General features: G+C 39.0%; 2 pseudogenes; one reads left to right on the top strand and one right to left on the bottom strand.

The window, feature by feature from the left end:
- Positions 1-6,906: 6,906 nt before the first annotated feature.
- Positions 6,907-9,032, top strand: LOC105074879 (7SK snRNA methylphosphate capping enzyme pseudogene; annotated as a pseudogene).
- A 4,824-nt stretch (positions 9,033-13,856) lies between these two features.
- LOC105074878 (phenylalanine--tRNA ligase alpha subunit pseudogene) lies at positions 13,857-15,394 on the bottom strand (annotated as a pseudogene).
- Positions 15,395-16,177: the final 783 nt, after the last annotated feature.

Genomic DNA, 16,177 nt, shown 5'->3' with positions numbered 1-16,177 from the left:
AGTTGATACCTCATTTCTTCTTACAACTGAAAAATATTCCATTATTTGGATGTATAATAGTCTATTTATCATTCACCTCCTGAAAGACTTCGTGGCTGCTTCCAAGTTTTAGTAATTATGAATAAAGTAGCTGTAAACATCCTTGTACAGGTTTCTGTGTGAATATGTTTTCAGCTCTTTTGGCTGCACATCAAGGAGTGCAATTGCTAGATTGTATGGAAAATAATTTAAGTTTTGTAAGAAACTGTCAAACTATCTTCCAGAGTAGCTGTACCATTTGTGTTTCCAAAGCAATGCAATACAGTTCCTGTTGCTCCTCTTTGCCAGCATTTGGTGCTGTCAGTCCAGATTTTGGGTATACTACTAAGCATGTAGTGGTATCTCACCTTTGTTTTAATGTGTTTTAATTTCCTTGATTACATACAATGTGAAGCATCTTTTCATTTGCCTATTTGCCATCTGTTTATCTGTCAAAGTCCTTGTTCCATTTTTTAAATCAGATTCATTTTCTTATTGTTGAATTTCAAGAGTTATTTGTGTATTTTGGAAAACAGTCCTTTGTCAGATGTCTATTATATAAGTACTTCATCCCACCACTGATCTTTTTACTGTCTCCATGTTTTTTTTAATCTTACGCTTACGTATCTTAAGAATATACAAGTACATAGCCTACACAATTTAAGTATCTAAGAAAAAGTTTTAAAAGATTTTAAAAACATTCAAGCATGGGAGGAATTGCTGGCAACTATCTTTGCTAACAAAGAGCCTCTTGTATCCTATGACCCAGGATTTCACCCTTCCCAAGCATGTAGGGAAGGAAATACACACATTTCTCTGTGTGTACATATGCATGTAATAGTAATTTTTATAAGAGGTCAAAGCTGGAAGCAATCTTAATGTCCAGAACAGTAAATGAATGAGTTAGTTTTGATACTTATGCAATATTAAGTCCATAAATTGAACTTCATATGCAACAAGAATGAATCTCACCTACGTAATGAGGAGTGAAATAAGACACACAAATAATATAGAATAAAAAATGAGATAAAATGAATTGCTGTATTAGGTGACAGAAAAGAAAAGAAAAACACTTTAAACTATTGTTATAGTTTTCTCACAGACATTATTAGTATAATTAGTTCTAATATTAATCACTACTAATTGCCTCTGTTCATGGGCTCTATTTTTGGTTTTTTTAAACAATAGCATTTATTTAACAGAAAAGTAAATAATATAGGCCAATACATAATATAATTTTTAAGACTATAAAACAGAGATGTTTCATAACCAAAATTCTTCCTGCTTTGTTAGAAAACCCTGTAACCTCACATATCTCCTATACTATTATAGCCCACAACATGTTATGTGCAGGAAAAAAGGACCAGTGGAATCTTCTCTTCTTGCTTCCAACTTCTTTGTGTCACCTGATTGCCTATATCCTTGAAATCATTAAAAATGCAAAAGTTCTCTAAAAATGTAAAAGTGATCTTGTATGTTAACCTCACTTATTATATTATAATTATATAGAGTATATAATTAGGTATATTTATAATATACAATAAGCAGGTATATGTTATAAGATAGAATAAAATATACTATTTTACATAAATTATACATACATGTTTGTACAGATATATATATTTATCGATATAATAAAAGTATATCATATTTTACATAACAAAATTCTATTATTTATGATTACTTTCTTACACAGTTTATTACTCTCTATCCACTAAATAATGGGTGATGCAAGGATTATTTACAATCTGATCAACAGTAACTTGAAGGTTTGTAACAATCATTTATGGCTAGTCTTATGACAGGAGTAGTAATATTAAGTTTGTGATGAACAGGATATGAAGTTATAGATAGAATGAAGCATATTTGACAGTAGAAAAACGTTCAGGTATAGTTTGCAGCATGAAACAGGTATCAATGTGAGATAATGTAAGACAATATGATATTGATGAAAGGTCTCTCAAATTTATACTGTTTCTTTATTTGAACAAAGATGCAATGGGAAATATATACTCAGTTTTGAGATCAGAAGCATAGTAAAAATAACATTTGATGAAACTAATTATTCTCAGTATAAGGTAAACTCAATACAATGGCTTTTGCATCTGACACAGGGGAGTTTCAATTTTGAATCTGTTACTGTGAAATTTGTCTAATTAGTGATTTCATCTGTGATCCTCAGTGGCCCTTAAACATAAGACTAAAAACAATAGTCAATAGTAAATGTATAAATTTGGTGTAATCATTAAATTACACAATTAAAAGAACTTGGAAGAGATACTAAAACAGACATAAGTTTGATATTTATTTACATCTTTATTAACTAAATTTGAGCAATACGAATGTCCTTAAATTTGTGAAACTGGAAAAGGTCATGTGTGATTTATCAGACTCCCACTCTTCCCCACCTGAATGGCTACTGAGATCCTGGTAGCATGTAGGGATGTGAACTCTTCCTCAGTGAGACCCTGACTGACCAAGCTAAGCAAAGCTCCCTGATAGCCAGCACTGGACATGTAGTATAAGACAAACCACTGAGATTCAGGGGTTGTTTGTTCCTACAGAACTGCCTAGGCTAAACTAGTCCAGAGAAAGATAAATGCTATTTGAAGAGAGATAGTACTAAACTCTTCAGCAGTAGCTAAGGTATAGTTTGCAGAATTCCTAACAGGATAGTGTCGCAAGAGGCTGACTAAAAAAAAAAAAATGTTTCATATTAAAATAGAAAAATAAAATTTTGTGTGTGGGGTATTAAGAAGAGTTAAAGGAAACACGAAAATCTTATTTTAAAGCAATGAAGAATGAAAAAGTGATTAATGTAAAAGGCAGCAATCAGGTAGAATTTTTAGGTTAGAAGACAATTTATATCTAGAACATAGCATCATTATTAGGCTCATTAAATGGTTAAAAGATTAAAAGAAGCACACAAAGAATAATTTCCCCAGGATAGGCCCTTGAAAGATGTCCAGATTTAGAGTGCCTAACTCTTAAAAACAAAAAGATTTTTAGAGGAAAATGAAAATATAAATATGTGCTTTATAGTCCCATATAGTTATGATTCTCTTGGTTTTTAATTAAATATTCAAATACACTAGTTAATTAAATACAGCAATCAAGTTCAGCATTCTGTGCCATTTTGGCCACATATTAAAATAACTACGAAATTAGGGGAAAAAAGACATAAGGCTTAAAAAATTTTTATTATCATTTTTTTCTTAAATTCCTGCCATCCCATGATTGCATTTCCTCAATCTGAAATCATAATCATGAACATGTGTTAAAGACATATTTACATTACTAATTTTGAGCTCAAGTGATAAAAATCTATAAAGATAGAAAATTTATATTGCTCATATTTAATCGTTCAATATACATTAATAATCACTTTTTTCAATAAATAAAGCTGGAAAAATATTATAACCCAGTTCTTTAGTATAACTGACCACTAATTATTGAACAGTATGGAAATGGCATATGCCAAATCCCTTTTCTTCACACACTGTACAACAAACTAGGAAAGATAAAGAGAAATTTCAGCAAATATTAATACACATACAAAGCCACTAAGAAAATAGGAAGTGACAAAGATTCATTCATGGTAATTAATAGCAACAGGAACAGCATATAAATAAACAAGCAGAGTGAACTGAATAAAGCTGAGAAATTTTCTGAGAAAATGATTTTGGTTAGATATTAATCAAAGGTTTTTTTTTTTTTTTCTTTTTTTTGTTTTATACACACACAGAGAGAAATACCAGGAGACTTTGGAGGGTATGCACATAAATCTCACTCCACCTGTAACAGAAGACTCTATTCTGTTTTCTCTCTCCAGCATCTCTTAACAATCACACAGAACATTTGTCACAATACTTTTTCCATATTACCTTGACTTTTTTTTTGCTTGGTTACCTCTTATTAGGCCCCCAAAATAAAGGTTATGGGTTCTTCATAAACAGCTGCATATTAGCTGAACTAAAGCAATTAATGAAGCAGATTGAAGAGACTATTTTGACTACCACAGACAAAATAGGTCTACTGTGGATCTACTCCAAAATAAGAAACCAACTGAAACCAAACACTTGAATGACATATGTGTAGATAATTTGACAGTCATTAAGGTACTGCTGCACATCTTGAGTTCACTAAGTATTACTAAAACACTTCTTTTTCCATTATGTACAGATGATTTCCCAAATGCAAAGAATCTATTGAAAAGGTAACTGATCTTCCAAAATGGCCTTCCATGATAACATATTTTTATCTGCTTAAATAGTTTGCATTTGGAATGGGTAATGACAGTAAATTCCCTTAAAACTTTTAATACAGAGGGAAGAAGCTTAGTAAAAATTAAAATATCAAGTATAACAACAATGCAGTAATTTTAGACAAGTCTATAATCTCTCTCAATACATTATTTTATAGCTGCTTTGGCATCTGTAGTATGCTGCATTTGCAGAGCAGTAATTTAAGTCTCAAAAGGAACAAAAGTACTTTGCAAATTTAAATGCATTTCTTCAGGGACTGCTTTAACCACCACAAAAAATAGCTGTTGCATTTCACCCCTAGGTAGTTATAAATGAAAGTGTAAAATAATTTTAAAAGGTAGTCAAAAGATGGAGAAAAACAGTAAAAGTAATAGTCGCTACATAGAAAAGTTAAGTAGGCAAAACATAGCCACCAGAGAATTAGGTAATTTGACCAGGGCTGGAGGATGGAAATTCCTGTATCTCTTCATTAAGTGTAAACGATGTTACAATTTGTGTGCTCAGTGGGTTAGGCTTTTTGACTGTAGATGAAGCTTTCTGCTTGATTTAGCTCCGTAGGCACAGATAAAACAGAATGGCAAATAAAAAGCTAATTGCACACTATATTGTAAAGACTGAAAAATAGTACATATTTCACACACAAAAAAGTTACAATCTATGTTATGTAATGGAAGCCAGTTAGATGACAACTGTTTTTATTTACTTTTTCATCTATCCATCCAATCATTGATTGGCAAGTAATATTAGAGGTCTCTTGGATGTCCAGGTTAGGTGGGATGGGAGGGGAATGCAGTGGTTAAAGTTGATATGGTCTCACTGTGGTTTAAGGATCTTAGTTAGTTTAGAAATAAACTACAGGAAGCATCCTAGAGTGTAGGATAATTTGACACAAGCATCCAAGTTTCTGGTGAGAGATGGTCATAGATAGATGTGATGACATGAGATTTTAAGATTTTATTTTGATCTGCATTATGTTCCCAACAGTTTCCCATGAAAACCTTATCTGTTTCATCAGAAAGATACATATCTGCCTATTTATTACGACTGTGAGGAAACAAACTTCCAACTTAAATAGTATTTTGTTTCATTATTTAATATAAACACAAGAACATGAAAGACCTGGGAATAGCACCTAATAGCAACATAGACTGAAGGCAGAAGTAACAGACTAGCAGTTCAGATGTGGCACTAAAAAGCCTAGATTTCTCTCCCTGATAAATTCATTCTTAAGGAAAGTAACTATAGAAAATTAAACACTGGGTAGTTACATTGTGCACTTCTCTTAGACTGCAGCTGAAAGAGATACATGGAGATGAAAGCCCTGTAAACAACTGGCTCTGGTGCTCTTTCATGGAAAATTATGCTTATAAATTTAGCGTACAAGTAGATCACTTTTTAAGTTTAAGACTCCAAAGGTGAAGGATTTCGAGAGGATTCAGAATCTTAAGAGTTTCATTTGAAGTTCCATTTTACTCAGACTATACCCAGAGGATGCTATTTATCCCTTCTTTGCCTAAGTATCCTTACAGAGAAGATGAAAAGATCCATTGCTTATAAAACTCCATGGTGAGGTAAAAAGACCTATAGAAGTGTATTTCAAAGGAATTCCTATAAGATGTTTAAAATAGAGGCTTTTTAAAAATTCTCTGCATGGTATCTATATAATATGACTATCCTGTATTTTTAAGTAAGTTTATGTTATTCTTAAAAAGATCAATGTAGTAAGAATTGCTTTGTAAATTTAATTTACAAATTGGAATCCAAACTCAAAGTATTAAAATATGTCATTTTTTTCTGTTAAAATAATTTTATTTTCTCTTTTAAAGAAGAAATAGAAGATTTAAAAGTTCAATAAAAATTTTGAATTCAAGATGGTGGTCTGAAAAATTACATTTAGAGTTGTTTCCTCCCAAATATCCCAGTGAAAAAACAGTAAATAGTTACAAAATGGAAACAGGGAATAAATTCAGAAAAACACAGAGAAAATTGTAAACTTGTCTTAGCTTACTTAGGCTGCTATAACAAAATAACATAGGCTGGGTACTTATAAACAGCAAATATTTATTTCTCACATTTATGGAGGCTGGGAAATCCAACATCATGGCATTAGAAGGTTTGGTGTCTAGTAAGGGCCCATTTCTTAGGATGGGTGGCTTTTTACTGAAATCTCACACAGTGAAGGGGTAAGGGATCTCTCCAGATTTTTTTTTTTTTTTTTTAATAAGAAGCACACTGATCCCAATCACAAGGGCCCAGCCCTCATGACCTAATAACCTCCCAAAGACCTCATTTCCTAATACTATCTCTTGGGGATTAAGTTTCAACATATGAATTCTTGGGAGACATAAAAAGTGAGACCATAGCACACCTGTACCAGGTGTTTTGTTTTGTTTTGTTTTTAATAAATCTCCAGATACCACGGAGCAGATGGGATTGAGAAAATAAATAAACCAAATTGAAGAAAATCAGAGACCAAAATAGGCACAGAGAAATCTCCAACAGGTATAGAATTCATTCTGCTCAATGGACGCAACTACATTTACAGTCAGCAGGTACAAAGGATTGTGTCCAAGCAGCTAGGTGAGTGTGATTTTCTCATTAAAACTACAGTGAGAGGGAAGGGAGCGGGGTCTAGGAAGGGGGGTTAAGTCCCCTGGTCCCCCCGGTTGCCCTCGACTGGGACAGAATAAGAAGAGGAAATGATCGAGATGGTGGCGGAGAAGGAGTGGTTTCTGGTGCCAGCCCCGCCGCCGCTGCTGCCCAGAGATGAGTCGGGCGGAGGGGGGCAGCCGCACGGTGCAACCGCACCAAGAGGCTGCCTTCGGGGAGCTCCACGGCGAGACACAGCGTGGGCCGGGCCGCACGTGCACTCGGCGGGCTCCCCGGCTCCTGGGACTAGCAAGGAGAGCCCCGGCGCTGCATCCACCCCTGGGGCGCCAGTCACAGCAGCAACTAGGGGCGGCCCCCAGGCGCAGGCGCACGGGGAGGCCCGCTTGTGGGATCCCCACTGGCGAGCCGCTCCCCCAGATGTGGGGGAGGAGCGAGGAGGAGCAGGTGAAGCAGAACTGGACCCTGTAATGGCTATCAGCCCCACCTGGGGGACGTGGTGGGGAAGAGGAGAAATAGCTGTAATGTAGGGGGAGGTGGTGGAGGCTTCAAATATCCGGCCTTCAAGAGGCGCAGGCGGGTTAATTCGGACTGTGACTGTCTTACCTTCCAACTTCCTCCGGGGGGTGGAGGGGGCAATATCTTTGATCAGCTGAACCGGAATAGTCTCCTGGATGAGGAAGTGAGCCGTGCACTCAATGCAGAGACTCCTAAGTCATCCCCACTTTTGGCCAAGGGGCGAGATTCAGTGGAGACCCTCATCCCCAAAGATATTACTGACCCTCTCAGTCTGAATACTTGCACTGATAAGGCCCAAGTAGTTCTTGCTTCACCACTCAAGACTGGCCGGAAGAGGCATAGACACCGGGGACAGCACAACCACCAGCAGCAGTAGCAGCTGGCAACTGGAGGGAACGACAGCCACTCCGTGCTGCCCACAGCCCCCCTCATTCCCTCACTCCATGGGGAGGGCACCACACAGCAGCAGCAGCATAGGGGCCAGAACCGGGACGTCCCCCAACCCTATGAACTCAACACAGACATCAACTTCAGGGATGAGGTCGTGTCATCCCTTCCATCTGCCCTGCAGGGTCCCTCAGGCTCCCTTTCAGCCCCTCCAGCTGCCTCACTTACCTCTGCACCCCGTCTTCCTGCTCACAACATCGCAAATGTCGCAGGACTTCCAGCAAGTCAGAGGCAGGGGTTCGGGGTGGAGGCCAGGGTCCCAAGAGAAAGGGCCTAGGGAGTGGGGGAGGCCGCCACCAGGTCCACCCACTACCTGCAGCAGGTTTCAAAAAGCAGCAGCGCAAGTTCCAGTATGGGAATTACTGCAAGTACTATGGGTACCGCAATCCTTCTTGTGAGGAGGGGCGCCTTCGGGTGTTGAAGCCTGAGTGGTTTCGGGGTCGGGACGTCCTAGATCTGGGCTGCAGTGTGGGCCACCTGACCCTGAGCATTGCCTGTAAATGGGGCCTATCCCGCATGGTGGGCCTGTATATTGATGCCCTGCTCATCCACTCCGTCCGCCAAAACATCCGACACTACCTGTCTGAAGAGCTGCGCCTGCCACCCGAGACTTCTGAAGGGGACCCAGGAGCAGAGAGTAAGGAAGGGACCACAACTGTCTGAAAGAGGAGCTGCTTCCCAGCCTCAATGTCAGCCAGTCAGGGTCCCATTGCTGCACCCCAAGTGCCCTTGGATGGAGCTGACACATCCATCTTCCCCAACAATGTTGTCTTTGTCATGGGTAACTATGTGCTGGATCGAGATGAGCTGGTGGAGGCCCAGACACCTGAGCGATGTGGTACTCTTCCTCAGCCTCACCAAGTGGGTGCATCTGAACTGAGGAGACGAGGGGCTGAAGCATATGTTTTGCCAGATCTACCGGCACCTACATCCTGCAGGCATCCTAGTCCTGGAGCCCCAAACTTGGTCATCTTATGGCAAGAGAAAGACCCTTATGGAAACAATCTACAAGAACTACTATCAAATCCAGCTGAAGCCAGAGCAGTTCAGTTCCTACCTGACATCCCAGAGGTGGGCTTCTCCAGCTATGAGCTCGTGGCCACACCCCACAACATCTCCAAAGGCTTCCAGCGTCCTGTGTACCTGTTCCACAAGGCCTGTTTCCCCAGCCACTAAGTGGCCCCCTGAACAGAAAGTGTGCAGAAGCCGCCTGCTGCTCCTAAGGACCTGGGAGAAGAGGAAAGTATCCCAAGGTCTTTCCTTTCTGGCTCCAAAAATAGTTTCCTTTCTTGGATCTGCAAGAAAGCTTTTCCTGTGTGCTGCCCCAGCCTCTTCCCTACATCTCTGGCACCTAAGCAGCAAGCCCAGCTGTGCTGGAGTTACCATCATCTTCCTCTCCCCTAGCGCACTGGGCTGGATGACATGGACTGTTTGCTGACCTCCATTCTCCTAGGGCACGGGAGGTGGGGGGTATCAAGTTCTCTAGACTTTTTCTCTTGTTCTCCCAAAGAGAGACTCCCATTTCTCCTCGGCCTTGTTCCTAGCTGCGTTTCAGTGGACCATGGATAGATGGACTGAGAGTTAAAAAGGGGAAGTTGGTGGGGAGGCATGCAGGTACTGTGAAAATCCTTCCCTCCACTATCCCCCATTGGGAAAGGGGGTTGGGTTTGGAATGTGAGAACAGCACAATAAACTTGATGTTTAGGGCAGTGGCCCTCACCCCTCCAAAAAAACTAAAGTGGTATTCTTTCAAAAAAGTGAAGATCTACTAGAGAATAAACGATGGTGCTAAGTATAAAAGTCAGTAATTCAGAATAAATCTCACCTTAATTTGGCTATGAAGAAAGTGACAGGTTATTGCAACCTCTCTCTTTACGCACCTAAATAAGAACTTTTCTAGAATATGTACAAAGGGGATTGATGCAGGTCTTAAATTCCAAGGAGAAGACTATTGGGGAAACAGACTAGAAGATAAGTACAATCACTTTCATTAATTATCCTAACCTCAATTCAAGATATAGATGGAAATTCAAAAATTAGCAGTAAAAAAAAATAAAACAATAAGATAGAAAGTATAAGATGAACAACACAACAGATGACAGTAAAGACAGAAGAAATAAATTTGGAAATATAATATTTCAAAATTTTATTAATATTCTTAGATTAGAGAAGATAGCACATCCTTAAATCAAGATCAGATTGCTATTCAAAGGCAAAAAATAATCAGAGAAAAGAAGGCTTTCTGGACATTAAAGCTATCTTAATAAGACATCTGGCTTCTGCTCTGGAGTATAGAAGGCTAAAGAATGTCACTCTCATTCTTATAAAAGAGTCAGATTAACTTTCAAATTTATGACTTCTTTTCAAAAGTATTGGAGAACTGAGGTTGCAGAGAAAAGAACTGGCATCAAATCTAAGGAAAGAAAGGCATCTGGTGGAAGAGAGAAGGTGAGATCACATATGTGCCTAGGGAAGCTATAGATACCTGTAAGAAGAATTCAACCAGAATATTTGAGGAGTTGATTTAGGCCAAGTATAGTCTGTTGGGCAGTGTGAAGCCCCTGGAGGAGCACAGAATTAGGGAAATCCTCATTATCTTGTAGGTTCTCTCTGAACAAAACCTACCAGATCGTCATAGAAACTATCAGAAAGACCACTAAGAAAACATCCAGTATGGCATAGACCCAGGAGAAGGAAACAGAATCTATGCAGGTAGAGCAAGAAATTCCTCTCAGAATCTTTACCCTTACTTCTCCTATATAATTTGTGAAGAGAAGGGCAACAAACACTGTCACTCTTAGATTTAAAACTCATTGTAGATAAGGAAGGGGAAGGGGAAGGGGACGGGAAAAAGAAAAAAAAATACTGGATGAGTGGCAGGAATAGGCACTGGGCCACAACTATAGCCAGGGGAGAGGCAAGAAAATAGTGAAGGCCACACCACTGAGACATAGGGATGTGGGGCTTGCCTAAAATGAAGGTTTAATCAGAACAACAAAGAATGCTCAATCCCCACAGCTCCTCCCACCACCAAGCTACCAAGTGCTGAATGAGAAATAACAGGAGAAAACTGTTGGAGAAGGATAAGAGAAGAACACACACAGAGACTCTCTGAGGCACAAAAGCAAGGCAAAACTTGAAAGTCAAAGCCAAGCAGGCAATGCTCTGGAAAACTAACCCAACCCTGAACACAAGTCATCACTACAGAACTTTGAAGAGTGTGGCACCCTGAGAATAACCATGACAGCAATAAATCTCAAATCCATCTCCTCAACCAGACAATGATCATCAGACTGAATGAAAATACAAGAGCCAAACATATGCTGTAGAATATGTTAAGCATCCTACTTTAAATATAAATACGTAGATTAAAAGGAAAGGCAAGGGGAAAGACGTACTAAGCAAACACTAACCAAAATAAAGATAATGCTTTATTATAAAGCAACAGCTTTAAAGATGATTACCACACAGATATCAGTCAAAGTAGTCTTCAGTGCAAATAAAATTGTCACAGGCAAAGAAAGGCATAATAAAATGATGAAGTGATCAGTTCTTCAAGAAAATATAACAATCTTAAGTTCAAATCTACCTAAATACAAAGCTTCACCAAAAAAAGGTAAAGGTTAAAAAAGAAATATTAAAAGTACAATTATAAAGAGTTCAACACTCCTTTGTAATTAATCAACAGGACAACAGCAGAGAAAATTAGCAGAATAAAATAGACCAGAACAACACTTCTAATCAAATAGACCTGATTTATGTTTATAGGACACTTCATTCAACAAAAGTAAAATTTACTTTCTTTTCAAGTATATGTGGAACATTAATCAATATTGACCTTATTCAGGATCATAAAACAATTCAACAAATTGATAAGATTAGAAATCATATAAAGTATAAACCTGGAATATAAGAAAATGAAATAAAAAGTCAATTAAAGAAGATATATGGAAAATGTACAAGATTTTGAAGTTAACTCCTAAATAGCCTAGGGTCAAAATGCTCAATGAAAAAATATTTTGAATTGAATGAAAAAAAAAAAAGTAACATATCAAAAATTTTGAGATGCATTAATAACTGTACATAGAGTGAAAATTATAGCATTAAATGCTTGTATTGGAAAAGAAGAAACTCCTCAAATTAGTAATCTGAGTTTCAACCCTAAGAAACTAGAAAAAAAAAAAACAACAAATGAACTAAAGCAAACTGAGACATAAGGAAGAAAATAACAGAGAAGACATTAATGATACTGAATACAGTAAAAGAATTTTAAAAAATGCAATGATTTCAAAACTAGTTTTTCGAGTGCTTAAAAAAATTCATATGTCTACACAGACTAATCAAAAAATAAATAAATTAAAAACAAAACCAAAAAAACAGAGGAGATACATATTACCAACACAATGAAGGAAAAAAAAATACCACTAGAAATCCTACATTTGTTAAAAAGACCACAATTAAATACTAGGAACAACTTTATGCCCATAAATTCAACATTTTAGATGAAATTGTAATAATTATTTGAAAAATACAGACTATCAAATCTCATTCAAGAATAGATAACCTAGATGTCTCTTATGAGCTAAATCTCTTTAAGAAACTGAATCATATTTAAAACTGTTTGTATAAGAAAAACCCAAACCCAAATAATTTCACCAGTGACTTCTACCAAATATTTCATATTTCATATTGTCATCTAGAAAAGAGGAGAAGAGGGGCTATTTCTCTATTATTTTTATGAGGTCAGAATTGTCCTAATACCAATAGCAGACAACAGTATTACAAGGAAAAAATTATACAGATCAATATTCCTCATGAACATAAACTCAAATATCTTCTATAAAAAAATCAGCAAATGAAATCAACCAATAAATAACAAGGATAATACACCAAACAAAAATGGAGTTTATTCCAAAAATTCAAGGCGATTTCAAGAGCTATACATCAATGGACATGACTCATTCTATAAATAGACTTAACAAGCTCAAGATATTCTCAATAGATTCAGAGAAAGAATTTGAAAAAAATAAACATCGATATATGATAAACTCTCAGTAAATTCGGAATAAAAGGAATTCCTCCACCTGGTAAGGGTATCTAAAACAATCTATTGTTAACATCATACTTAAGAGTGAAGGTCTGTATGCCTTATCCCTAAGATCAGCAACATCAGAATAATCTTTTTCCTGACTTACATTGTGCTGGATATGCTAGCCAATATAATGGTAAAGTGAAATAAATTAAAAGCACACAGAATATAAAAGCAGAAGTAAACATTTTCTATTCACAGATGAAATGACTTTCTAAGTGGAAAATCTGAAAAACTTTTCTAGAATTAACAGAGTTTACCAAGTCTTAGGACACAAAGTCAACTTAAAAAAAATACCAATTTCATTCCTACCTAGTAGTGATGAGCAATTAGATTTTTTTTAATTAATTTACTGTAGCACTAAATAAAACTGAAATATTAGGTAAAAACCCAACAAAAATATGTTCAAGATGTGTATGTTGAAAACTGTAAAATGAAAGTAATTAAACAACAAATAAATGAAGAGATATATACCATGGTTTTAGACTGAAAGACTCAATATTATAAATTATTCCCAAGAAATAAACTATTCCCAATTTGATCTGTAGATTCAGTGCAAATCTAATTAAAATTCCAACAGAATGTCTGTAGATATGTGAAGGCTGACTATAAAATTTATATGAAATGAAAATAAACTTGAATTGAGAAAAATGAAACTACAGAATAAATCTGGAAGATTTCCACGCCTCAATTTAAGTATGTACTTAAACACTACACTAGTGAAGACAGTGTGGTACTGGTGATAGATTCATTCCATAAAATTAGACTAGAAAATAGATTCCCCCAAATTTAGTCAACTTTATTTTTTAAACAAAGTTATAAAGCAATCCACTGGATGCCTCTCCTTCTTCCCTTTTTCCTTTTCCATTTTGTCTCCGCACCCTCCACCCCCATCTACCTCACAAATTATATTATCCATACCTGAATCCTGGTTCGATGTTAAGGCGGCACAGAGGACTGTCGCACACCATCATCTTGCAGCCCATCAGCTCCCAGGTATTTTTGATGCCGTATTTAATCATGCTCGAGTGCTCCGGGAAGAGGCTCAGGTAACGACCGACAGGTTCTTAGGGAGTCCCACCTGCAGAAGCAACTCAGGGCTTAAGAGCCTGGATCTCCCGTCCTCCACCTACTTCTTGAGGACTTAGTGGCAGCTGAACGCCTCCCAGCTGGGCTCTGACATAGGGTCTGTAAGCCGCTTTGAAGAGAGTTGAGTGATACCAGCTTGGTGGAGCACCCCCGCCTGCTGACCATGAGATGGCTCAAGGTGAGGTGGTGGTCAGCCACGCCTTCAATCCGGTAGAACTCGGCCAGGTGTGAGCCGTCCAGCATCTTATTCCAGAACACTCGGTCGACGGTGAGGAACCTGGCGGGCGCGGCGGGCTCTCTCTGGGCGGGGCGACAGAGCGCGGCAGCTTACCTGGTGCGCATGCGTGCGCAGCCCACTTTCCCGCCTTCCAGCTCCCTGTAGTCGCGGTTGCTCACCTGTGAGCGGCCGCAGCCCTGAGGGCTTTCGGACATAGTCCATTGGCAGGGCCTCCTCTGGATATCTTGGGAAGAAGGTGCTATACTGGGTGTTGCTGGGGCTGGAACAAAGCACCAGAAGTTCCAGAAGGAGCACTTGAGGAGGTTGTCTGTGGGCATCTCGGTGAACCCCAACTCTGGAAAGTTCTGCGGGAGTTGCGTGCCGACCTTGAGCAGGGTATGCACATGTGCTCTGCTGTAAAGGACGCTGGGGGCCGAGAAGTTGTAGCGCTTGAAGGACCTTTCCCTCTGGGAGCCGCTGGAAATCATCTCTGGCTCCAGCTCTGCCTCCTGCTTGGAAATGTTGGTGCTGAAGACACTGCCTTTTCACACCCCGTAGGTCTTCAGGGTCACTTCAGTCAGCAGTTTCCTGTTCCCAAGCTCGCTTCACTCCTTCTTGCCCGCCCTCCCCGGACCTAGGGGAGCCTCAGCTGCACCTTGTTCTCCATGCCGTCCGCCGCTCCAAACACCCGGGGCTTACTGGCTGCACCTTTGTCCACGCCGAGCCACTGGTTGGACAAGGCCTTGCTGAAGCCCATTTTGTCACTGAGCAGTCACAGGAGGTGGCCCTGGCCAGGCCTTGGGGTGCGAGGGGGAGTCACGCTGCGAAACACCCAGGCCTCCTGGCTGCCCTGGCCAGGCAATGTCCTCGCCCTTGGCGGTAAGCTCCCACCAACTGATAGGAATGTTGTAAGAGATTTTATTTGTACTATTGCTGGTGAAGGTGGTGGAGGTTTTTATACCCCCGGGGCGGGATGTCACTGACTGCCGTTTTTGCAGTGCTGGGTATGCAGTCAGCAAAATAGCTGCTGTTCTTGTTCTGGACGTTAAGCATTTGCTTGTGCACTTCCTTCATGAACATGCAGCTTCTGAACACAGTGGCCACAGTCAGATAGCAGCCGTGGCAGAGGTCAGAGGCCGCCATCGTGCTCTACCGGGTGAGCTCCAGCATTGACTGGACCAAGTACTGCTGGCTGCCTTGGCTGCTTAGCCAGGCAAAGCCAGAATGAAGTGCAAGTAGGGGAAGTGGACCATGTTCCTAACAGCTTGCATAGGTCAGCACTGAGCCGGTATGGGAAAGACCGGAAGGTGGTTACCCGACTCATGCCTGCCGGCGCCAGGTGGTCCAGGTCACTGTAGGTGGGCGTGGTCATCCTTTTCCAATTGCAAAAATTAAATAACTAAAATTCAGCACAAAGAAAACCTAGAAAAAATTAATCAGTTTAAAATGTCTGATTTCTTTATCCTATCTGTAAAGCTCATTAGGACCAAGCTTGCTGATCTAATTTTTATGAAATTGAGTGTACATATACACATATGAATTTTATTCCTTAAAATATATACACAAACTTTTTATGCCACTGCGAAATGTATTTCATTTTCATCTTTTCTCAGTTCTCTGCGAGAGGCCTGAAGACAATGAACTAAGGGTGAGCAAATGACACTGAACAGAACAAGGACCAGACACAGATGTTTGATGGGGATAGCTTGCTTCCAAATAATCCCTGGTGAGTTGTCCTGTAAAAGTAGATGGCAAAATGTACTCTCAAAGAACTAGAGCTTTTATGAGTAAAGTATGTTGCAGTGTATCAAATTGTTATTTTTCCTATAAATGAGAATAGATGAGTTCACATCTCTGTTAAATAATATAGTATACCATATAAAATTAAATTCACTTTTTTGCTTATTCAGTTACTGGTATTTAGAG

This window comes from Camelus bactrianus, chromosome 3 (assembly GCF_048773025.1).
Source record: "Camelus bactrianus isolate YW-2024 breed Bactrian camel chromosome 3, ASM4877302v1, whole genome shotgun sequence".
Classification (NCBI taxonomy): domain Eukaryota; kingdom Metazoa; phylum Chordata; class Mammalia; order Artiodactyla; family Camelidae; genus Camelus; species Camelus bactrianus.
Note: the sequence above shows the minus strand (reverse complement) of the source record. Positions and strands in the feature narration are given on the sequence as shown.